The sequence below is a fragment of the Peromyscus maniculatus genome, chromosome 11, assembly GCF_049852395.1.
Source record: "Peromyscus maniculatus bairdii isolate BWxNUB_F1_BW_parent chromosome 11, HU_Pman_BW_mat_3.1, whole genome shotgun sequence".
Taxonomy (NCBI): domain Eukaryota; kingdom Metazoa; phylum Chordata; class Mammalia; order Rodentia; family Cricetidae; genus Peromyscus; species Peromyscus maniculatus.
The window spans coordinates 103,864,978-103,891,306 of record NC_134862.1 but is presented as its reverse complement, the minus strand read 5'-3'; the positions used below and the strand labels follow the sequence as shown (position 1 = coordinate 103,891,306).

General features: G+C 41.6%; 1 long non-coding RNA gene across 1 annotated transcript in view; it reads left to right on the top strand.

Moving 5' to 3' along the window:
* Positions 1 to 26,329, top strand: part of LOC121821423 (uncharacterized) — a 65,504-nt gene that overhangs the window by 5,370 nt on the left and 33,805 nt on the right. The window contains exons 2-4 of the long non-coding RNA XR_006062254.2: positions 560 to 662; positions 5,953 to 6,000; positions 17,163 to 17,227. This is a non-coding gene — a long non-coding RNA (uncharacterized LOC121821423). The remainder of the gene's footprint in view (positions 1 to 559; positions 663 to 5,952; positions 6,001 to 17,162; positions 17,228 to 26,329) is intronic.

Sequence of the window (26,329 nt, the reverse complement as noted above, 5' to 3'; positions counted from 1 at the left end):
GTTCCAGGCCCTCTCGAGGCTATCCTTTATTTTCTATCTGTTTATCACCACAATATTCTCCACAATAAATCTTTCTATCTAATATTTCCTGCTGCTTGCACTCAAGAAAACTCTGGGGAACTGTGGGGGTGGTGGGTAAATGCCCCACAGGATTTTAACTAGTCTTATATTGAAGTTGAAGATCAGTTTGGAGATCTTAAAGATATTGAGTATTTTGTGCCTGAACATAGTGTATGTCATCACTTATGTAGATAATTCTTTAAATTTCTCATTGTCATTTTATAGTGTTCAATTTGAAGCCTTTTTGTTAAATTTATTCTTAAGTATTTTATATGTTTTGATGTTATTGTAATCCTTCTTCTTATAACATGTATGCTTTTAATTTCTTTTTCTTGCTTTACTATAGAGGCTAGAACTTCAGTAGTATATTAAATAAAAATTTAAAATAAGTATGTGGTGTACTTCAGTGGTCAAATCTTTTCCCAGCATGCTTAAAACCTTGTGTTCTATTGTCAGTACTACAAAGAAAGCAAACTAAATTTTTTTTTTTTAAATGCAGGTATCCTAACCTTGTTTCTGATGCTGAGAGGCTACTGTTATTGTCCTTCTTCCTTGACTAAGCCTGTGTGTAGGAAAACGTTGCTGTGGGCCAGCCATGATATGTGAGTACAAATGAGTGTCACTGCAGTAGCTTGAATGAGAATGTCTCCAATAGGCTCATATGTTTGAATACTTAGTTCACAGTTGGTGGAACTGTTTGGGAAGGATTAGGAGGTGTGTCACTTCGGGTGGGCTTGGAAGTTTCAAAAGCTCACATCATTACCATTTAGTTCTCTCTCTCTCTCTCTCTCTCTCTCTCCCCCTCTGACTCTATCTTTGGTTGTTGTCTCAACATGTAACCTCTCAGCTACTGCTTCAGCACTATGTCTGATGCTGCTCCAATGTCCTCACCATGATAGTCATGGACTTATCCTCTGAAACTGTAAGCAAGCCCCAGTTAAATGGACAGAACAGATAATAAACACCACATTTAGCTCTTTGTGCTCTGCTTCTCAGCAGCCATAGCTGTGGGTTCCTTCAGTCCTCTCCTAGGAGAAAGTGGGGTCTGAATGCATGGTAACATAAAGCAGGCTGAACAGAGCCTAACACACTGCAGCCTCCAGGTGCCCTGCTGACTTACATTTCCCCCTCCCCCATCTTGTAGTATTTATGCTTTTGGCAGTCCATCCTGCTTTATTTGTCTCTCTTACCAAGTACATACTCATGTAGACACAAGCACTCTTACACCCTCAAATATCAGAGACTTGAAATCTTGGAAGAGGGTTGGAGAAACACACATGCCAGTACACTAGAGGATAACACTAGAGAAGGGGAGCCAGGCATGATGGTGCACACCTGCGGTCTCAACAGTTTATAACTTACCAGTGCTATGGTGGCACATTGCTTCATTTAAAGCCCACAGTTGTATACTGTCTTTTAACATAGATGCTGCCTCAAAAAATTATCATAGATAATGTGGTAATATGGTGTGAATATGATTTGTACTTTTTGAATCTCATGCTGAAACTTAATCCTCTTGTAAAATGTTAAGAGGTAGGGCCAGATGGAACTATAAGGAATTAAAGATTAGGACTCTGCCCTCATGAGTATATTAACCCATCCACCTGACTAATAAATTAGTGGATTAATAGATGTGCTGGATAGTTTTTTGTCAACTTGACACAAGCTAAAGTCATTTGAGAGGAGGGAACCTCAATTAAGATAATAAGATCTGGGTGCAGGTAAGCCTATAGGGCATTTTCTTAATTAGTGATTGATGGGGAAGGGCTCAGCCCATTGTGGGTGGTACCATCCCTGGGCTGGTAGTCCTAGGGTCCATAAGAAATCAGTCTGGACAAACCATGGGGAATAAGCCAGTAAGTAGCAACCCTCCATGACCTCTGCATCAGCTCCTGCCTCCAGGCTCCTGCCCTATTTGAGTTCCTGTCCTGACTTCCTTCAGTGATGGACTACAATGTGGAAGTGTAAGCCAAATAAACCCTTTCCTCCCTAACTTGCTTTTTGGTTATGATGTTTCATCATAGCAATAGTAACCCTAATTAAGACAATAGGTATCTCAAGAGTAGATCTGCTATGAAAGTCAGTCTGGCCAGGTCTCTGGAGCCTTCTTTATCTCTTGCCATGTATACCATATACCAACTCAGGATTCTGCCAGAAAGAAAGCAGACACAGCCCTTGGTCTCAGGTAGAAACAAGAGCCTAAATAAACATTTTTATTCATATATTGCCTAAACTGTGAAACAGAAAATGGAAAAGATTGGCTTAAATAAAAGAAGAGCAGCTGAAAAGTAGATTATTACTGTGTAATCCAGTATATATTGAGATGTGGGAGACTACCACTGTCCTCATCCTTCCTTGATAAACACCCAGAATTTGTGAGATGAGGTGTGAGAATGGGGATGGCGCGCCAATCATAACTTATACTAACAAGTCTTTGTTGGACAAAAATGCTACTCATGCTACCAGGCTGTCTTAGTTAGGGTTCCTATTGCTGTGAAGAGAGACCAAGGCAACTCTTATAAAGGAAAACATTTAATTGGGGCTGACTTACAGTTTCAGAGGTTTAATCCATTATCTTGGCAGGAACTGTGGCAGTGTACAGGCAGACATGGTGCTGGAGAAGGAGCTGAGAATTCTACATCCTGATCCAAAGGCAGCAGAAGCAACTGTGTGTCACAGTGAGCGTAGCTTGAGCATAGGAGACCTTGTAAACACTGCAGCTCAGATGGTAAAGATATACTGGCAGTCAGGAGCCAAGGAATACCACAAAGTCACTGTAAGCATTGAAGCTCTGCTCCAGAAGTATTACAGCTCTGCTCCTGAAAGGTTTCCCCAGTGCAAGGATAACAGCTCTGCTTTGGTGGGGACTGGTTTCCAGGTTTCCCCAGCAAAAGTGTTACAGCTCTGCTCATCTAGCAGAAAGTTTTCCCAGAGAAAGTTGTTACAGCTTACAGCTCTCTGCTCCAGCAAAAGTGTCACACTGCACAACAAACCTCACTCAAGAGATTTATCAGAAGGGAAAAATCCAGGAGGGTGGTTGCCTCTGCTAGGGTGAGAAGCAGCAGCAAACTGAACAGAATGCAAGGCTTATATAGGGTTTCTTTGGGTGGGGGTGTGGAGCTTTTCAGGGTTGAGATTTCCATGATGGGGATGGTGGTATTTCAAGTCCTGAGCATGATGGGATTCTGTGGTCAGACTCTGAAACAAGCTCAGGGATTGGTGGGATTTTGTGGCCTGATCTTGGGGCAAGCTCAGGGACTGGTGAGATTTCAAGTCCTTGGCTCTGGTCTTGGGGTCAAGTCAGGGTCAGGGTGCTTTTCCTTGGCCTAGGTCTCAGGTCAAGTCAGGGGCAGGGTGTGCTTTTCTTGGCCCTTTTCACCCTTCAGACCCACCCACACATTGTGATACACTTCCTCCATCAAGGCCATACCTACTCCCAACAAGGCCACACCTCCTAATAGTTCCATTCCCTATGGGGGCTATTTTCTTTCAAACCACCACAAAGGCCACAGAAGTCTTTGGCTTTTCTGAAAGGGTAGAGAGTAGGTCTACTTTCAGGCACAGCTGGGTTCAGAACCCCAACCACATCATCAGGACTTTCTATGTTTTGAACATAGCAGCCTCCAGTAGTCTTGGGCTTTTATCCCATCAGATTAGCAACAGCAGAAGAATAAAGTTGCTTCTCCATTAGCTTTGACAAAAAAGCCCCAACAAAATATCTGATTGTTGGGTGTTGGGTCGTGTAATCATTCCTAATCCAATTATGTGTCACAGGACATGACATACTCTGATTGGTCAGCCAGAGTTCTGAGCACATCCCTGAAAGGTAAGTAGCTATCTCAAGCAGCCCACAGGGAAAGGATCTTTCACAGAGAAGAAGAGTAGTAGGGTTTCCATAGCACAGCAGCCTGCTGCTTGCTAAACTCCAGGCAATATTGACTATGTGACATTCTTGGCTTTTGTAACATTTACACAACTGAGAGCTTGAGGATAGTCTGGACTGCACTTGGGATGGAGAGGGTGTTCTTTTCAGTAGTCACTGGGGCACTACTTCTCTGTGGGAGGTTGCAGAGTATTCCCTGAGCCTCATTTATTATTTTAGTAACCAGTGTAGGCAAAAGATTGTCAATATCAAGTTGCCAAAGTCACCAGGAAGAGGGATCTCAGTGTTGACAGTTGTCCCTTCTGAAATGCTGTGACCATTCTCGTGGACTCAGAGCATTGACTCCAGAGGACAGAACTGGAGCCAAGTAGGTGGCTAAAGGCCATGCATTACTGGTTGTTAGCCCCCAACACCTTATGACAAGTGCAAATAAGACTACAGAAATCTTGAACATAGAATTCAGAACTGTGAAATGGTGCTTGGGTAGGGCCCTTACTTAGCAAGCAGGAAGCCTTGGGTTTGATCACTCTTTTAACACTATACTGGGTATAGTGGTACATACCAGTAATACCTGCACTTAGGAGGTAGAAACAGGAAGATAATAAATTCAAAGTCATCCTCAAGTTCCAAGGCTGGCTTGGCCTGCATTCTCATTCTCTCTCTCTCTCTCTCTCTCTCTCTCTCTCTCTCTCTCTCTCTCTCTCCCCCCTCTCTTTCTCTCACCCCCCCCACGCACCCACACACAAATGATAGATGATAGATAGATAGATATGTGATAAATAAATAAATTTGAAAGGTAGATATTAGGGATGTACCTAAAAGTTTTAAAAATACAACCCTGGGGGCTCATGATGGATTTGCAGGGAAGTGCAGGTACTAGCTTTGTGAGGAGTCTGGAGTTGGAGGTGAAGGGGGTGAGGGGTTGAATGATGGAGCCACCACCTGTGTGGAAGGGTGGTCTTCTTTACTTTCAGTGTTCACCCCTAGGTTGAATGGCAGGCCTGCACCCAGTGGTTGCTAAGGGGCCTGCTGCTTGGGATTCTATTTCTACCTTATGAGTTCCAGATCCAGTCATAGAATTCTACCATGCATGCATGGATAAAATAATCATACCATTAATACAGGGGGCACTTACTATGTGCCAGTCATTGTTCAAAGTGCTTTACTGTACCTCACAGCTAATAAGGACAGCAGTGAGATTTGGATTCATGTGCCAAAAGAAAGAATACGATACACACATTTTAAGCCTGAAATCAGAACATTCCCCATTTACTTGAACTCACCATATTGTTGGCAAAACTAGAAAGCCTGAACATCTGAGAATAAGGATCATAATAGGGGACTCAAAAAATAAATGACCATTTGGGCCTTTCTGTCTATCCTGCCTCTAAGGCTGGTCTTCTGGCCACACTGGGAAGTGCTAAGGATTGTGCTATCTAGGGGATAATTACTCACCAGTGTGCCCAGTTCCCTCTTCCCCTTTTTATTTTCTCTGGTTATTGTAATTATTTGAGAATTCACAGAATAATCCATCACCAAGTCCTCCAGAACAAATTGAACATCAGGTTTATAAAACAACCTAATAAAGCAGATGGCATCACCCACTGGTAAACCTCTTCTGCACCTCCTACTCCACCCTATAGTACTTCAGTGTCTCAGGAAGCTGGCCGAATATCCACTTACAGGCAGATTAATCCTGAACACTATAAACATGGGAAGAAAATTACATTTCCTTCTCTTCATAATTGGTAAGAAGGACACATTAATCTAGAGAGCCTGGAGGAAGGACCCATCTGCTTGTCCAGACCTTTGTGGGGGGTCTGAGAAACAGGGAACCTGCCCATCTGTCTGGCTGTGTGTTTACCAGCCTGTTACCAGTGACTGAAGCTGGGTACCTGCACCCTCAGACAGCAGCCCACTCTCCATGAGCTGAGGGAGATCAAGCCCCACATTCAGGAATCCAGGCCTGCAGTTGAGACTACCACTTCCTTCTTTCTTTTACTTTACAGGATCTGTGAGATTTGAGAAGTCTGTAAACACATCTCTGAAGTGACTCTGTAAGTTGGCCTCTTTGTCTACTCACTAACCTTTGAGAGGGTTCCAGAAGGAATTCACTCAATAAAATTCTGATTTAATTTCCTCACTGCTTTCTACTATAGCTTTTCAACGTTTAAAAATTAAAAATACTTTTAAAATATTTAAAATAACATTTAAAAATGCTTCCTCTCCCTTTCATTACTTGGGGCAGCTGTGAAGTATTATCTCTTTGAAGGCTTGTCAGAGCTGTCAAGAAATGCTTTACTGGCCAAGCCCTTTCTTCAGAGGCGTGGGGTAGAGGAGGGGTTTCTGAGAAAATTCTGGTTCAGAACTAAGGATCTCCTAAACAGACATAAAGCTGACTGGAACACATAAGCATTGCCCCTACTCCACCCTACCCCACCCCACCCTGGGCAGTCTCTGGCCATCAGGCTTGAGAAGACGTGAGGTAGAGATGGAACGAATATGGTAGGTGGGCAAATTTACCCAGAGTGGAAGAGTCTAAGGGCAAGTCCTGGCTGAATGAGAAATGGGACAAAGGAGAAAGGGAAGAGCTTGTCATCTCCCTCTGGCCTTGGGATCCATCTCCTTAGCATCTGTCGTCCTGTTTCCTCCAGAGCAGAGTCCAAATGCTGGCCTCTAGGCAAGTGGGGCACATTCCTGGTGTGATTATCTAGCAGGGTACTTATGCTCTGAATAAACAACAGAGTGTACTCTCTGGTCAATTGTGCTTTACAGTGTGCAGCTCAGCCACCCTGGGCTGCACAGGAGCTTCTCTGGGAATCTCAAGATGTGGATGAAATGGGATATTGTGGACTGAACTGAACTCCCTAGGCTATTTCTCACTACTGGGACTCCTTAAATGTGTCACAAAGGTTCCAGTCTATCCCTGGGCCTTAGGCTGTTTGTACAATTACTGTCCCTTCCTGGAGTTTGAGCAGAGCTGAAATGGGGCTGAAATGGGGCTTCCCACCATGTCCATAAGAGCCCTGAGATAGCTGGGCCACTCTTTGGCTTCTGTAACTAAAGAACTATGGAGAATGCTGAGTTATGTTAAACAATGCTTTCTCCTGTCTTGTAGGTATATTTTGCTTCCCCCTTTTCTCTGGAATGAGTTTTCTCCACTTCTTTGCTTTTTCCATCTCATCCTCTATATTATAAAATAAGCATTAATTGTGGGTTTAATACAATCCCAGTGTTACTATAAATATTAATTTTAGTTTCTTGCTTTCCTTTATTAAATAAATCATTAACTTCTACATATATATTTAAATTGACAATTACAATTTTAAAGGAGAAAAAGGATTAGCAACTCTGACCCCAGGGTCCTTCAAGCTTAAATGTAATATCATTCCATTTCATTGACTGGTTCTAATAAAAATTATTAAAACATGAATTATAAAGTAATGATATGTAAATTATCTAGAGAAACCAACAAAGCACTTAATTTCAGCCCTTAAATGTGGCCATTAATGTTGGATGTACATCTATGGTTTGAAGGGTTAGTCTTAATAGGTATAAGTTGGAATGTTAAAATGAGGAATTTTAATGCATTCTTATCTGAGTCTCAAACTACTTTAACCGATTAACTTGTTTCTGTCTGAATCAGGGTTTTGCACTCTTTGACTAGAGAAAGCTGAGTATTTAGTCCGTCTCTTCGTCTTCCCAGAGTTGCAAAACATGATCAGTTTTCCACATGTTGTCCAAAGACCAGGAGCTGTTTGTTGCCTTCTTATTTTATTATTGTTATTATTTGCTTTAATTTACAAAGTTCTGTCATTCTTAGAAGATACAGGAGAAGTAGATAGTGCTATTTATGATCTTGAACAGACAAGGCAGAGTGAGACTATATACCCTCCTGAAGATATCATTAAGACTGAGACAAAACAAAGCCAACTAGCCAAAATGAAAAAAAAATTCTTTAAATGTGATACAATATGAAAGAGCACTAGGGAATGAAGAACCTGGCTGTATATGGGTTACCTTCTCATATTTTTGACCCCTATAAATACTTTACAAAAAGTAAAATACCAAACATGGTTGATCACTGTCCTGCTTAGAGTCAGTTGTCAGTTTGACACAGCCTGGGGTCATCTGAAAAAAAAACCTTGATTAAAGAATTGCTAGATCAGTGGCCTGTGGGCAATGGGAAATTTCGATTGTTAATTGATGTAGGAAGGCCTGCCCATTGTGGCTGTTACCATTCCTGGGCTAGCGGTCCTAGGCTGTTTAGGAAAGCAAGCTAAGCAGGAGCAAGTGAAAGAGCCAGTAAGCAGCATTTGCCTATGTTTTCTGCTCTGAGTTCCTGCCATGACTTCCCTTGATAACGAACTTTAACCTGGAAGCTGAAAATAAACTCTTTTCTTGCCTAAGCTGCTTTTGTTAAAAGACTTTTATCACAGCAAAGGAGAAGAGACTGGAGTAAGAATCATATGTATCACAATTATACCCATATTTAACCTTTCGTTCAATAATTAATATACTTTGAAGATCTATGAACATACAGCAAAATATTTATGAAGTTACCTACTATAGTGTTATTTATGATATAATATTAGGAACCATCTGCAATTCATGTAAGCATAACAGATTGGCAGAATAAATCACTGTTTATCCATACAAGTAAGAATATTTCTGTAAAATGGTCAGATTTCCAGAATATATTTTCAAGTAAAAGCCATAACATGTTACATTATTATAAGAAAGATGATCAATTAAAATCCATAATGGTAGCTCTGATATTTTGTCATAAGTGATACTATAATAGATAACTTTATAACTTTTTTATTCCTTGCCAGAGAATGCTCTTCAAAGCTTTTGGACTTTTGCCAGTCTTGCAGATATCAAATGTATTGTTCTAGGTTTTCTGGCATTTTCTTTATTCTATTTCTCTTTATATATTTTATATATAAAGGCCATTTGCCATCTTTCCTTTTGTTGTTGTCCCTTAATTTTTATGAATTGTTTACACAGTAGGGGTATTAGCTGTTTATATTATGGTATACATTGAAATTATTTTCTCAGAATATAGTGTCTTTTATTTACTTTGGTTATAGTGATTTTAGCCATGAACAGTAAAATTTTAGATGTAGTTATATTAATCAAGATCTACTCTTGAATTTGGATTGTAAGTCCTAATGAGAAGATGTTCCCAATCAAGATGTGAGAAGATTCTCTAATACTGCTATGATTTCCTTCACACATTGAAATCACTAATCTGTTTGCAGTTTACTCAGAGGTGGAATGTAAGCTTTGATTCCAAGTTTATCCTTTTCCTAATGATTATCTGCATCCTTACTGAAAATATCTACATTTCCTCCAGTAATTTGAGATATAATAAACTTTTCATATAATAAACTTCCTGTTTGCTCAGTTCTATTTCTCTTTCACCTTTTTTCTGTTCATTTGTCTACTAATGCAGCACTCCCACACTCTTAGTTTGAGAGAGAGTTTCTGCATCTTTTTGGTCAGATAAATCCTTTGAGAGCTTGTTTGGCAGAGAGTGCAACCTCTGCTGCACCCTTGTCTGAAGACAGGTCCTCCTTTACTTGGGGCAGGTCATCCTCTTCTACGGAGTGCGCATCTTCAAGAGAGACACATATGGAGTGATGAGAAAAGAAGGAGACAGCACCTAGTCACCCAGATCAGCCAAGTCAATCTTGAAGAAAATAGGGTGATATGTCATAACCAGATCACCCTCACATCCAGATAAATCCCTTTATGAGTATTGTAATTCTACGTACTGAGTAACTATTTCTGTTAAATTGTTTTATGTTTTCATTTACTTCTATGTTACTTTTGCATTTTTTTGATTTTCATTGGAAAGTTCAAATTTTCTTGAAAGTTTTATTTTCTGTTTTTATTACTGAGTTATCATATCTAATTTAAGACCACACTTAAGTTTCTTTAACTTGGTATGTCTAAAGTTTGTAGTTTATGGTTATTAATATTCTTAAACTTTTTCAAACTTTTGTTTGATCCTTTCTTTTTTAGACAATAATAAACTTTACTAATACAATCATTTTTCATCATATTTCTCTTGAACTTTCCTAGACTTATTGTTTTTTATTGACATATGTCTAAGAGTTCGCTCAATGAGATTTTATATGTCAAAACTTTTGTGACCTCACATGCCTCAAAACATCTTTGTGGCATTCAATAGCCATTCCTCTTGGCATTCTTGGATGTAAATAACACTTTGGCTGAATATGAAATTCTGGGTTCAACATCCTTGAATATTTTGAAGCTATTTTCCCCTGATTTTCTATATCTAATACACTGCTCAGAAGTTTGGTAAATTATGTATTTAACCCTTTGCACAGTGTTTTCCTTCTGAAAAATTTTAGAGATTTTTTTTCTGTATGTCTCATCTTTTTTGGTCTTACTAAGCTGCTTTTGTTTGTTTGTTTTAGTTCTTCTTGCCGCTCATCGAGGCCTTTTGATTGGAGAGCTTTTGTCTCTTATCCTCCTTATTCGATATTTCCTGCCTTCCATTTTCTTCACTTTATCTTATTAGACTCTTATTCTTTGGAAATCAGGGCTAGTACTTACTTAAAACATATGACTTTTTTTCTATTTTTCATCTCTTTAGTTTCTGTTCCCATCCAAGAAAGTTCTTTTAGTTTTATTTAAAACTCAGTCCATTGTTTCCAATTACCCTGTTTCACAAAAGGCAAATGCTCAGTTTGTCTTCTTTCTTTTACAGTAGTTTTATTCTTTTGGGTCAGCTTATCTTGACCTGCAAACTTCCCTCAAAGGTCTCAGCTGTTTTGTATGGAATGAGTGGACTCTGAAATCCTAGCTGGGTACTTCCTGGTGAGCGTAAACTCAGGGAAGAATGAGCTCCAAAGCAGAGCATGTTGAAGTCACCTGGTTTGACACAGCCCCTCTGGTTTTTCCAAGAATATGCTGCCTGCTCCTGATTGAGGACTACATCTTAGTGGCTACTTCCTTACTGTGGAGACCTCTGCCTGGAATCTTCATTTGAAAGGAACAGACTTGTCAGTGGACCTTTATAGTAGACCCATCAGCTTTGTGAGTTGATAGGGACAGTAAGAATACTGAATGACTGAGTTGGTACACAGGGGAGCTAGAAGACCACAGTTGATCCCACTAAAGATAAGAATATCAGTATGACAGCCCAGCAGGTAAAGGCACTTGCTGTCATTTCTGACAATTTGAATTTGATCTGTGGTGTCCACATAGTGGAAGGAGAGAACCAACTCCTGCAAGTTGTTCTCTGATCTCCATATGAGCACCATGACACACCCCCAAACCCACATAAATAAATATAATAAAAAAATAAAAGGTAGAATATTAGTGAAGTTTTAAAAATTCTTCAATAGTGTTTGAATTCTATAGGTTTGAGCTATGATGCTGCTTGCTTATCTCAAACTGCATATATATGTGTACATGTGTGTGTTAGTGTGTATGTGTATGTATGTATGTATGTATGTATGTATTTGTATGCGTGTGTGTCAGTGGGTGCATATGTGTACATTTGTGTGTGTGAATGCAAAATTACTAATGTAACCCCATACTGCCCTAACATTACTTTGTGCCTGCCTGGTCACTTCTCAGTCTTCTACCCCCAACAGCCACATTCACCTTGGTGAGACTTCTGAAATTGTCCATGACTTTGGCCATGGCCTAAACATATTATGTAATGTCTGGAAGATACCACTGAGCCTGGCCAAAATAAAGCAGATATTGCTAGGCCACTCTAAATCCCTCACTAATGTAACCTATTCTGTTTCTGGTGCCTTTTTATCTCCTTGCAATTTCTCATAGTTTTATCTTTAGATTCTCAGATCTGTGACTTTTTTTGCCATTATTTCCCCAGGATAAATTTATAAGAGACATACAGCTGAAGTGATCATTTACTATCTTGCTAACTAATGGTGATTTATTCTTTCTGGGTAGAAGCTCAGCATTTGTGATGTTTCTCCCTGTTTCTAGTCCTTAGGCTCCTGGTCATTTGAGTTTTGCAGGAGAGGTTCAAGACCTTGTGAACTACCAGGAGAAGGATGTTTTGGATCCATGCCCTTCCACATGGGACAGATCTGGACTAGTGCCCAGCCTCTCGGTCCACTATGGGCCTGTCTGGCTATCTGGGACATTGTTCTGGTCCTCACCATTAGAATCTGAGGTCCACACTTGGTCCCTCCAAGGTCCTTGTCATCTCTGTAGGTTGTCATTAGGTGGGACATGTATCAAGGAAAGAGCCTCACTGCTACAGTGGCTGCTCTGTGATGGATGCCATCTGGAATGTGACTGCCTATGTGCTGTATTTCTCTTATTAGACTGGATGCCCACTCTCCCCAACCTACACCTTAGGGTATAAAGCCATCTTTCCAACATTCTTTATTTTTCTTTTTTTTTTTTTTTTTGGTTTTTCGAGACAGGGTTTCTCTGTGTAGCTTTGCGCCTTTCCTGGAGCTCACTTGGTAGCCCAGGCTGGCCTCGAACTCACAGAGATCTGCCTGGCTCTGCCTCCCAAGTGCTGGGATTAAAGGCGTGCGCCACCAACGCCCGGCTCTATTTTTCTTTTTTAGGCTTCATTTAAAACATACATATACATACACACATATTTCTTCTTTTTAAAAATTACATTTGTTTTGAAATTACATTTTTTTTTTTTTACTTATTTGAGGAGTAGGGAGGTGAATGCCACAGCATTCTTGTGGAAGTTGGAGGTCGGTTTGCAGGTCCCTCTTCTACCATGTGGGTCTAGGAGATCAAACTGAAGTTTGTTAGGCTTGGTGACATGTGCCTTAACCTGATGAGTCATCTTGACAGCCACCAACATTTTTATTTCTTCACATCCATTTAGATGTTTCTATAGTGTTTCTTTTCACCCAAGTCCATAGAGTTCTGTATAAACTCCCATTAACGCCACCATTCCCCTGCATCAGAAATGTTTATATTCCTGTCTACATGGCTAGGGTGTGAGCTCCCTTAGGGTGACAACCGAATCATACTTTTTCCTTGTACTGCTTGGTGTCAGGCCTTGGGCTCAGCATAAAATAAGCACTAGATAAATATGTTGAATTACACTGAATATTACAAATTAAAAAGAGACAAGTGCTTTAAAAGAAGTGTTTGGGGGTAAAAGACATTATTTCTGACACAGGGATGTGGAAAAGTTGCTTAACACAGTCACACTAGTACGTTTGGCCTGCAGAAAGGGAAGGGCTCTTGAGAAGGGAGGCAGCAGAGTGAAAGCATATGCATGAGCAAGCTCTGTTCCTTTTCCAGACAGGAATTGTTCCTCAGGCTTCTTTCTAAACTTTTTCTAGGTATAATGTCTGGAACTTGAGTGGTGCTGAGAATAAACTGCGTTGAGTGGAATAAAAATTTCTGTGTTCTCTTACATCCCTGGAGAGGTAGGCAAGGAGCTGGGGTGCCCAATGGTCCTAGATGACATTATAATTATAAAGAAAAGGCCTTTTCTTATTTTGGTTGAAGACACATAATCCAGTACTTTACAACTTTTAAGTCAAGGTCTCAGCAGGAAATGAATAACACACCAGGAAAGATAATTGAGAAGAATTTAAGTGAGGAAAAACTTACACTGAGGTGGCTGTTAAAGAAATTTAACCAGGGACAGCAGTAAGGCATCTCTGGATATGTAAAGTCCTGTCCCTGGGCTCATAGTGACAAAAGGGAAAGAATTAGCCTACCTAGCCTACTTCCCTGGGAGATGTAGCCAAATCATGTATGTGCACTTGTGTGTGCATGTGGGAGGGTGACAAGTCTTCCAGCCTCTTTCTCCTCCTGCACTCTGGGGTCTCTAGCTAATGTTTCCCAGCAACTAAACCCAACTGGAAATCTCCAGGGTGCAGAACAAGATGTGAAGAAAAGATTTTCGGATGTGGAACATCTGGTTCATACCATTGTCCTATTCATATCTCACAGTAGTCCAGTGAAGATGATTTTAATTGTTCATACATGTGAGTAAGACCAGAAAAGTTACTTTTCTAAGGACCAAATGGTACTAAAGGAAGACATATCTTTATAGGAACAACTCTTGTTGTTGCTAGTGGTGGTGACGGTGGTGTTAATGTGTGTGGCTCAGCAGTTAAGAGCATTTGTCTTTTTTTCCAAAAGGACCAGGGTTCAATTATTAGCACCCACAAGGTAATGCACAACTTCTATAATGCCAGTCTCAGCGCGCCCTCTTCTGGCTTCTGCAGGCACTGCATGCATGGAGTGCTCCACCACCTAAGCAAGCAAAACATCTACACATAAAATAAACTCATTTTTTTTTAAATAGTGACAGAGACAGAGCTAGAGATAGAATGTAAGCTCAAGGGTGAGAGAGAATTGGATACACAGCAAGACAGAGTCTTCTCTGCCACTATGAGAAGGGATCCAAGAAGTTTCTGGCTGGTGTTTGGGGATAGAAACTTGATCCTGGGGCTGAGACACAGAGGAAACACTAGGATGCCAGGCCTAAGAGAAGAGACAGTGGTGGGGAGGTGGGCTGGAGTAAGGAGTCATGCACTATATCATTCAGGCTGTCTTTGACAACCCTACTTCTGCCTCCTAGGTACTGGGATTACAGGCATGCATGGCTCAGCAGCTCACTTTTGATACTGTACTTCACCTCCATGAAAGCTACTTTTCAAGGTTCTTTACCATGTGGATTTGAGCCTTGTATATGCCACTGAATGTTGTACCTGAAAATCTGCTCATAATTTTTCCATTGTCATGGTTCTTTGATCATGTCTTGTGGGTCATGTATCAAGATTTGAAAAATGTGACTTAGCCGAGTTATTAGGTTTTCTAAATGTTGAACCATTTTAGTATACAAGATAGTTAAAAAACAACAACAATAACAAAAAACCACTGACCTCATCAAGGATAATTTCAGTATTGATAAGCTGTCAGGTTGATGGTGGGGAACTCATATTTTCCAAAAATATAATTTTTTTAAATACAAAAGTGTTAAGTAGTAGCATGGGCTACAAGTCTGCCAAATATTTTCACTAAAGTGACAGACTAAGTTTGTTTATTTTTGAGATAATTTCTACCAAAGACACAAATCTAAAGGACTAAAGCTCATCAATCCAGCCTTCAGAAAGGAAGGAAGTTCCAAGAAAGAAGTGGCTCCTGCAGCTCAAGGCTAGTGGTTCCCTGAGGTGAGGACTGACTTACTGTTTGCAGTAGAAATGTCACTGGTTTGCTTCCTGGTTCGTCACACGGCATATTAAAAAGATGTGTATTTGAAGGCTGAGATTTAGTTAAATTAATTATTTCCACTGATGCATAAAAGGCATTCATAAATAAAAATGGCTTAAAAACTGAATGTGTGGCAAGAAGAGGAGGAGGAAGAAGAGAAAGAAGGAAGAAGGGGGAGGAAGAAGAGATGATAACTTACTATATAATTTGTAGGGTGCTGACAATTTTAGTCATCACCTTTGAAACCTCAGCGCCAATGTCCATGCAGCAAAAAGGAGAAACACTGTCATATGATGATTAAAATGTTTTTACCCTGTGAATCTCTAAGTTGATCCAGGGAAGCTGGGGTGTATAGGAGCCACACAGAGAAGCCTTGAGTTAGAAAGAATTAATAGGGTGCAGGACTGCGAAGGCAGGTCTCTCAGAAGGGCTGTCTCTACCTTACCTTTACCAGTGGCTGGGCCTTTTCCACATCCTTTGGGGTTCACATATCAGAGGTGACGGTGTCAGAGTACTAGAATGGAGCCATCACCTCTAGAGCTTGTTTAAGTTTGGGGACACAGCCCTAGTGGAGAGTAGGGCTGAAAATGAAGCAGATTGTTTAGTGTAGATGTGTTAAAAGACAGATCTCCAGGGCCATTGAATGGACTGTCCTTTTAGAAAACCCTTCAGGAGGCAACTGGCTGTAGGTGTGCTAGGTAGCTCTCTGCCCTAGCCCTGTCTGATGCTTCAGGGCAGCCTCCTGGAGGCTTGGAGTTCAAAATGATTCCTGCTTAGTGACTCTATGTGGGAGGAAATTCATAGACTTGAAGCCAATGTAGATATTGATTTTTGAGGATTTGGGCTTGGTTCTATTTAAATTTAAAATTCAACACACCTATTACCTGTTTTTTAAAGTAGAATCCTCATACATACAACTTGAATAGAATCTTACGTCTGTTGACTCAGGGTTCCTACCTTTAGGTTTGTTTGGTCCATTTTTTCCTGCCTCCTTCAGAAACTCCTGACACTTCCCTCCTTGGAATTAGATAATTCAAAGCCTCTGGAAATCATTATTGTTCTATTCCTAACCCCAGAAACATTGCTCCATTTCCTTTGGTGCTGGTCCAAGTTTGGACCCATGGTGTGCTGAGTGTTATACTGAGGACCCTCTCTCTTCTTTTCTGTTTCTAGATCTTGCAGTAGAAGTCCCTATTTTCCCCCACCTTCTCTTCTAATACCCAGACTTCCAACAAGCCCTTTGTTACTGCTCACCAATCCATAACTTGTCTCTTTTCTATCTTTGCACCTTGACCACCACCCTGGTTCAAGCCTCCTATGCCTCCTGATATCCTACAGCAGGGCCTCTTTCTGGTCTCCTTCCAGCAACCACCTGCTAGAGTACAAGTTGTATGAAGGCAGACCTTGCATGGAGTAACCAACACTCTCTGCAGGGCCTGGTACAATGCCTGTCCCAAGGCATGTATTCACTGCTTAGTTTTCAATGAGTGGTTGGGTAGAGTAAGTGAAGAAATGTTTGCTCTTATGCAGCTGAAGTTATTGTGGTTTATTAAATAATGAGTCCATAACCTTAGAATTTCACTGTGAAAGAGGCCACGTGGAGCTGTAGCTATATGGGTCACTAAAGCCTATGCTCTTTCTACTGTGACTGCCTTTCACACTGAGCCATATATGCACTCTTTATTTTTAACCTATGTGCATTTTTTTATTTTTAAATTGACAGAATAATTGCCATATTTATGAGTACAATGTAGTAATCTGATATATGTATACAATATGTTATAATCAAATGAAGATAATTAGCATTTCCATTTCCTTAAACGTGTCATTTTTTTTTTTTTACCGTTGAAAGCCTTCAGTCTCTTCTTATAGTTCTTTATAAAATATGTAATACATTATTGTAAATTACAGTCATCCTACTGTGCTGTAGTGCATTAGAGCTTCTATTTTGGTGCTGTTATCCAACCTCCTACCTCACTCATTTCCCCTTCCTTTCCAGCCTCCAGTCATCACTGCTTGCTCCGGTTTGAGCACAGCTTGTCTTCTCCTCAACTCTTGTTGAAGGTCAGTCCCCACTGTGAGTTATTAATAGGATGGAAACTGTTAGGTGATTGCTTGCCTTGGAAATGGCTATGTTAGTGCACAGGAGTGTCTGTACACAAAGAAGTGTGTGTACGTGTGTGATGTCTGTGTCTGTGCACACTCCTGTGCTCCTGAGGAGCAGGGGGAGGCATGGCGCTCTGTGTGGGTGGCAGGCAGGACCAGTGGAGTACCTATGCTTCTGTGGGAGTAGGGGCTGGAACTAGTAGTGTCTGCTCACTCCTCACTTGACTCTTCTCCACCTCTAACAATTCTATATGCCACCCTCCTATGCATCATGAGCTACACAACAAAAGAAGACCAACAGCCCATATTTTGTCTTCTGTCCAGTGACTTCCCCTGACCCTCATTCCATGCACACTCTGACAGCCTGTTTGCTGTGTTAGACTGGCTTGCCCATCCTTGAAGCCCAACAGAAAGATTGTCCCCACTTGACGTTTGCAAATCCTGGACTGGTGACAATGTAATCCCCTTTTCAGAATCCCCCCTCCCACTCTATTGCCACTTTGCTTTGGCAGGTGTGAAATATTAATTGCCTCACTGGGGACTGGGCTTTTTCTGTCTGTCATATCTGACCAGAATATCATTCTCTCTTGCAAATATAATTACTGGGATGGGAGGGGCATGGGGGTGCTGCTAGGTGGGAGGGAGAGTCAGGCATGGGAGGACTATTGAGAGAGGGCTATGGCATTTTTTCTTAATCACCTCTCGTCTGTCTGTTAATTAGGAGCTGTGCTTTGCTACATGCTGTGATATTTTGGTTAATTATGAAAGAGAAAAGGACAAATTTGTCACATCTTTTGTTTTTGTTCCTTTAGTCTTACAGTGACAGTGGTGTGAAAACTGATGGACTGCTCAGGCAAAGGCACCAGATGCTGTCACCAAGGGGGCAGGGCTGGGGACTGGAAGGGCCCATCAGGCCAACTGGTGGCTCTGGACTGTCTGAGAAAGGTTTTGGAGTCAACTGGAGATTCTCATTCTTGACTGTGTATGTGGTAGGGTTGCCAAGGGACTCAACAGCAAAAGAGAAGGTGCTCAGACTGCCATGTACACTGTGTAGCTAGAGTTTTCCTGCCTTGTCCACAGTCAGGACAAATCTTTGCCACCCACCAGTCCCACAGCTGCTCAGACCCAACCAAGTAAACACAGAGACTTATATTGCTTACAAACTGTATGGCCGTGGCAGGCTTCTTGCTAACTGTTCTTATAGCTTAAATTAATCCATTTCTATAAATCTATACCTTTCCACGTGGCTCATGGCTTACCAGCATCTTTACATGCTGCTTGTCCTGGTGGTGGCTGGCAGTGACTCCTTCTGCCTTCCTGTTCTTTTATTTCTCCTCTCTGTTAGTCCCGCCTATACTTCCTGCCTAGCCACAGGCCAATCAGTGTTTTATTTATTGACCAATCAGAACAATTTGACATCCAGACCATCCCCCAGTACAGCCAAGTACAGACCATCTCAGACACCTGCACTCAGGCCCGTGGTCCTAATCATCCTCTATGCAGACCTGCTAGGTAAAGCCACGAGGAACCTGAGAATGGGCTCCCACAGGACATACAGAACATCCCACAGCAACACTGTCCTTTCTACTCTGATGTCCAAGGTAGGGGCTGGCCTTGAGTTAACACTCGTGCCAAGGAGATTGAAACTAAGATTAGTAGTCCAGCAGACAGGAAGCTGTGAGCCCTCCTATAGCTCTGAGGAAGTGGAGCCATGTTCATTGAACTGAGTATGTATAGTACAGCATTCTTTGAGAATGGCAAAGGGCATAGGAGCCACCACCCATTGTAGGAAGATGGATCATTCTCCCCACTGCCAGTGAGCAGTTAAGGCTTATGTGTGTCCCAAATTGTATGTTACACCCCACTATCACTGGATGAAGAGTCCTCATCTTTGGGCTCAGAGAATCACTAGGTTTCTGCTGTGTGATTAATTTTATGTGTCAGTTGGACCAGTTTATGATGTAAGAGATTTTTCAGTCAAATACCAGTCTAAATGTTATTAGGAGGATATTTTTCAGATTCAATTGGTCTTAATAACCAGTAGACTTTGAGTAAAACAGATGACCACCATGGGTGGGTTCAACCCAATCAATTGAAGCCATTAATAGCACAGATCATGGATTCTGATGATGGCATTCTGCTTCAAACTTGAAATTACAGAGACTCTGCCCCATTATTCCACCTGCTGGCCTGGCCAACAAATTCACTGTTTCCCACAAATACATGGACCAACTTCTTAAAATTAATATCTGTCTGTCATCTTTCTATATCTGTCTCCAATTGGTTCTGTTTTTCTGATAAACTTTGACTGACACAGACTTGCTGTAGCTCTCAGGCCCTGGTGTGGTCTTGCCTCTTTACTTTGTGTCTCCTGTACTAGAAAGTAAGGATAAAAGCTGACCTCAGCCCTGAAACCTACAGCCTATATTGTGCCTAGTACAGAGTCAGCCTGTAAGTCCTCAATACATATTTGTTGCATATTGAGAAAATTCATTTGGGAAACAAGAAAGACTTACATCCCTGAACCAACACAGACATTTCCTGACTTATAAAGAGCTTGCATTACAAACATTCATCTGAGTTAGTTGTCTGGATCTTTTTCCCATAACAGCAAGGATATCAGTGCTGGCAAAGCTCCCGGGCCAGTTGCCAGAAACCTATTTAACCACAGTATAGATTAAGTACTATGCACTTGCCATGAAAAATAGAAAACAACATTCTTGCAAGGCTAGTAATTAAATAAGAAATATCATAGTATTAGATAAAAATAGGTAAAAAATTATTTTGAGTGTTAGAGCTTGAGAAAAATAGTTAGAAAAGGCTGAACAAAAAGAGACCAATAGAAGATCTGAACAAGACCTCCTAAACATTTTCAAGGATCCTGGAAGTCAGTGGCATGGACTCTGTTCTCTTAGTTCAGGGCTTTGCCTCCCCTCCCATACTGCTATTTGATCTTAAGGGAGGTTGCTGGTTTGTTCAAGTATTTAACAAGAATGAGTAAAGGAGTAATGGGGTGCTTGGGCAAAAGTTAGAACGAGGGAGAGAGCGAACCATACAGCTCATTTGTGTGGGATGGCTGAGAGTGAACTAGATTGAGTTGCAAAGGATGGCAGTGGATGTCAACTCTGACAGGTGTGGAGGGACTTGGAAGACATGATGAATCATCATTTCTCCAGGTTAGGCACCAGGTGGTGCTGCGATTCTGCTACAGCTGAGATATGGAGAGGGCAGACTTTGAAGGTGGGAGTATACAGTGAACTTTTCCCAATTGGGGGCTGATCCTGCAAAGACTTCTGTAGTTCTAAGGATCCAAATGAGTAATGTGATCAGCATGACCATCGATGCAGCAGAGGGAGTGTGGATGGTAGGAGAATTGCTGAGGTGAACTAGGCCTGGCTTCTTGTTGAGCCTGAAGGCAGAGTGACTTGTTACTAAAAGGTAGGTCTGAGCCAAGTCTATGAAGGGGGCAGGGGATGTTCTGTTTGATACAAAAGAAATAACTTCATGGTATTGAATGAAGATGCTAGAATGGGGATGATGTTTTTCTGTTGGTTTAGTGGCTGCACATGAATCGTCCGTGGCCCCACAGCTCCCCAGTCAGTGCCCCACTGGTCACTCAGGCTGTGATCTGTCAGGGTTTCTGGTCCCACAGCCATGTCTCATGGCTGCAATATGTAGGTTTAAATTAAGTCTCTATCATTCTATTTATCAATAAGACTTGGGAGTCAAGGGCTGTGGTGAAAACCTGCTAGCTCAGAGAGGTTGAGTAACAACTATCTGACCTTGCTTTTTGGGTGGGGACCCTTCAAGAGACACATCTCTTCCCTTGTCCCAAAACCAAAGGGAAGCTCAAACTCTAGTCCCCACCATTTCCTTCCTGTGCATCTTCTCTATCCATATTCCTGGCTTCTCTGTGGCTAATTCTGGTCAGCTAGTCACTGGCTCTACCCCCTATTCAAGGTAAACTTTATTGACAATCTGGAGTGTCACAATATGATCAAATATCCCACAACTTGGGGAGGTTTTTTTGTTTTGTTTGTTTGTTTCCCAATGAGGAGGAACAAGATGCCACATTTTGAAACTCAAATGCCTTCCCAAGGCCTGTATTTAAAGACTTGGTCTTCATGACCCATTGTAGGTTCAACAGATATCCTCTCATGACTTGGGCGAGGTGATTAGGAGACCTGCTGTGTGACTATGACTGCATGGGGCAGTGAGCCATTTGAACTCCTGAGGGTAAAGTAGCCCAATTCCAGAAGAGTCTAGAACCTGTGCCTATTCATATCTTTTTATCTATATATACTACCAAAGGCTTGTGTGTGTGTGGAGGAGGCATACACACACATGTGCAGATGTATGCTTCTGGGCACACAGGTAGCAGCCATGGCTCTTCACCTTATTTTTTGAGACAAGCCTCTCACTAAATCTGAACCTGGGCTGGCTAGCTGGCTGGAGAATTCTCAAAACCTGGCTGTCTCTGTTCCCCAGTGCTAAGGACACAGACATTACAGCCATATCTAGTTTTGACATGGGTGCTGGTAATTTGAACTCTGGTCTTCTTGCTTTCACAGAAAGTGCTCTTACCCAGTGAGCCATCGCCCCAACTCTATAAAAGACTTCATTCTCTGGAAAAACCACAGATACTACTACCACTGAATTCTCCACTGAAGTACTATTTTCTTCAACATTCTGTTTGTTAGAACCAAGTCCCAAAGTCCAGGCCTCACTCAAGGAAATGGAGATTTCATAGAGCAAACAGCAGTAAAGAACTTGTGAGGTTGTGGTAGAGCCTTGACATAATTAAAATTTTTTTTCAGGAAAATGATTGAGACCATCCTGAAATGCCATTTTGATGGGTTGGATATTGGGCAGGTTTATTTCACTGTACTAACAAAAACAGGATATAGGAGGGAAGCAGAGAGCACCATGGGGATCTAGAACTAGAGGCATTGTAAAAGGCAGAGAGGTCAATCTTTTTCTATGGCCAGTCACCTACTCCTGTTGGCTGAGTGGGTCTGAAACTGAGTGTGGAAAGCCTGATAGGGGCATGCAGAGAAAGCTGTGACAGTAATAGGAGAGGTGAAACATAGATATGGGAGGAGAAGGGCTCAGTTAGTGATGAATTTCAGGATATTTTCTGTAGGGACAGGATCAGGAAATCAGATAGCTATGAGGACTCATTTTGTTTTGCTACTTGGCCCTGCTTGTAACAGAGGAATGGCCAGAGTACAGATGTCATTTCTCTTTGGTGAGAGCTGTTCTTTTGAATTGTGTTGGGAGCTTATTTCTAAGCTGATGCAGGAGCAATTGCAACTTCAGCTACAGGGCTGCATGCCAGCACAGCCCAATTTCCTGGTGCACTGATGGTGGTCTTTACTCAGTCAGCATTCTCTGCCTTCCCTGTTCCCCAGATCCATGAGTCAGTCATCAACTGGGTTTACTTTAGTTCTGGGTTTGTCAGTAGCAGCCACAGACTGAGATAGGAAGCTAACATCCCAGCTTTGGATGCACTGAAGATTGCATCTCCTGTTTTCTCTCTTCACATCCCAGATTTAGCAGTTATCTGAACTGGGAGTTCCCCATTTCTGCATAGGTAGATTTGGATAACACAGGTACTTGGGCTGGTTAGGACTCTCTTCTAAGTCATTTATTGCCTTAGGTGAAGTGTGTGTATGTGTGTGTGTTTGTGTGTGTGTGTGTTGTGTATTTATTGTCTCTTTCAATATTCCCAGATTTATTAGATAACAGTTATCTGACCTGACTTCAGTTTACTCTTCCAAAAAGCCTTCTTGGGTTAATTTTATATCAACATAATTTGAATTTAGTTGAAGGAACTGTGGTTCTGTGATACACTATACACCTGACTGAGTTATTTAAGTGTGAGCATTCAGTCTCCCCACCCAGATCATAAGCTCCCTGAGGTGCTGCTCTCATACCCACGTCTGCATCACTGACAGATAATAAGGCTGAAAATGAAAGATGAGCTTTTTTCCAATTACATGATTCCCAATGGCTCTGTATGACATGGGAAAGATTGAAGAGTGAGTCTAATTTCTAGTGTTTTCTTGTCCATCTTCCTACCTCAAAATGTGTGTTCTGGGATCAAGGATGCATGAAAAGATGTGTTTCTGATCTTGACCATGTGGCCAGGTCTCCACTTACCAAAATAAGTTATCAGGAAACAGAATAGTCCTTCTTCAACCCCCAGCTCTACAGAAAAAGGCCCTAATGATTCCAGAGACTAGTATCTCAGGACTATCAATGCCAGGATAGGGTGGGGTAAGGGGAATTTTTCTACACAAGGCCTTTTCTTTCCATTTATCCCCTGCATCCTTATTTGCATTCTGCAAGGAAGTGACACATTCTAGAAATAACTTCCCCCATTTCATTCCATAAATTTAATTGTTATTTCTGTGTTTGTGAAAGATAAAGGATTAGGGCAACGCTTCACATTACAGCACCATTTGTAAATGCTAATAATTATTTATGAAATTATCCCAGATTTTATAGCATGGGAGATAATAACTTAAATTGATGTATTAAACATGCACAATCATTATTTTAAACAACATGAAATGCACCTCTGTAAAATAATTATTTCATAAATATGAAGAAAGCATTCAGAAGTGGCACCTTAATTTAAGACTTTACAGGATTCATAGCACCCAAATCCCCAACCCTTTTTCTTCAAGACAGATGAAGTTTCTTATCTGGCTGCACTGTTCTTTCCTGAAGTGAAAATGAATTCTTAAATTAAAAGATATATTATCAAGGTAATTTTGGCAATGTGATGAAGCAGTGGGAGAGGAGATAAGACACAGGAATCCTGAGACCAGAACAAACTGAGAACACCTTATCTCTTCTCAGCTAACACCCCTCCACTTTCCCCACCTCCAACCTCCAGAGGCCAAGGGTATGGCATCACCAGCCTCTGGGATCTCTGCAGGGACTAAGGAGACTCACTCATTATTCCCCTTCAATGTCAGGGCTTGGACTGCTTTGAGCAAGGGAGACATCAAGAGAGAAGACCCAGAATTCCAGAAATAAAGGAGAGAATCAAGAGGGGAATATCAAATTTGACAAAGAGAGAATGGGAGAAAAATGCAGAAATTGCCGTCTGTTGTTTGTGTAATGTTAGTTGGCAGACACTGTCATCTGTAGATGGTGCCCTCTGCTGCTCACTTTTAGAATTTCAACACCACACATTCTGATGCCATCTGTGGATGTATTTGTACCAGCACCACTAGTAAAGCATTATTTAAGACTTATGCCCTGTGCTAAAAGTCTTAAAAATGTGATACTTCTTAATCCTAACAAAAATCAGAATGGTGAAAATGAGTTCCAGGCAGCTCCCTACGGGAGAAGTGGCCCAGATTAGAGGTGGGTTTTCCCAACTCAAAAGATCTAGATAAAAGGTGTGTCTGTTGTATGATATTTTGTTTGTGTTCTGACAAATAAAGCTTGCCTGAAAGATCAGAGAAGCAGAACAGCCAGCCACTTGTTACCTTTTGGAATCCTCAGACCAAAAGGGGAATGGATCCTGTCTCTACGAATCCTCAGACTGAATGGGCTCTGAGATCCTGTTTCCACCTGCCTTATATTCCTGTGTTTACCTCACTAGTGCTGGGATTAAAGGTGTGAACCACCACCAACTGGCTCTGTTTCTCTTCTAGACTGGTTCAATCTCATGTAACCCAGGGTGGCTTTGAACTCCTGATCTTCCTACTTCTTCCTCCCAAGTGTTGGGATTGCCTGGCCTCTGTGGTTAACTAGTAGCTAGCTCTGCCCTCTGATCTCCAGGCAAGCTTTATTTGTCAGAACACAAACAAAATATCACACAACACATGTCTTGCTACCTCAAAAAACTGGATTTGAAGTTGATCTTCTTAGTTCAAATTAATAAAAAAACCCTTCACAGGCGTGTCCCTCCATTTTTGGGTTTTATTTAATTCCAGATGTAATCAAGTTGACAACTAATAATGGCCACCACAGGAGCCAATACTAGAAGCTTAAATATTATAAATTTCTAAAACCCATACAATCTCAGAGGGCATGAGCTGAAAGGATTGCTCAATTTAAGGCAGAGGCAAAAAGGATGATACAAGCAAGTTTTGTCACTTGCTCGTGAATTGCAGCTCGTGTCCTCAATTTCCAGCCTCCCCTTTATCTGCACAGCACTTTTTCTATTACATCATACGATAGAGTTATTGATCATTTGCCTCCTTCCACTAGAGTGGAAGTGCCTGGCAACATAGTTTGTGTCTGCTTTGTATACTGTCTGTACCCTGTGGGAGAACGCCTCAGACATTGTAGTTACTAAACAAATTGGTGTTAAATGCACAAACAAGGACCAAGGGTACAGCTACTGACAGGGCCGGTCTGACATGTAGAAGGCAGCTCATGCACAAAAATGGTGTGCTGCTTGCTTGAAATTGCAACTTATTATGAGGAAGGAAGTGAGTTTCTATTTCCCTGTAAGTAGCACCAGCATTAAAATTATTGAATACTGAAGTTGTAGCAGAACAATTATTTTCCTCAGCTGGGGCAGCATACAGCTCATTCTGCTTACATTCTGCCTTCTTACCCACCCCATGTGCCTCAGTTTATTTGCTAGTTAGTCTTCTAGTCTCCATGATCCATGGCTGCTGTCTCCACAGGGACTCCCAGCTGAGCTAGTCTTCATCTGCCCAATGACTCTACTTCTTTCAACTGTGGCTTGAGATGATAGATCCAGATCAGGGCTGAGGGCAGAGGTAAAAGGAGACTAAGACAGAGAAAGCAAGAACTGCTGAAAGCTGAGGCAGCAGCCTTGAAGTGAGCCTGTGGCCTGCAGTGGGAGCTGGGAAGGATTGACCGGAGTGGAGGGGGAGCTCCCAAGACAGCTTCTATAAGGCCACCTGGGAGGGAAAGCAAAGAAGATCTCAAGTGAAGATGGGTGTGGAGGAGTGCGGGGCAGGGAGAGTCTCATCTGAGCTGCGGAAAATGCAGAAGGCCTCCCCCTCACACATACACCATTATCATCTCATTATTGAATCAGTTTGTCCAAACCTTGGTCTGCCT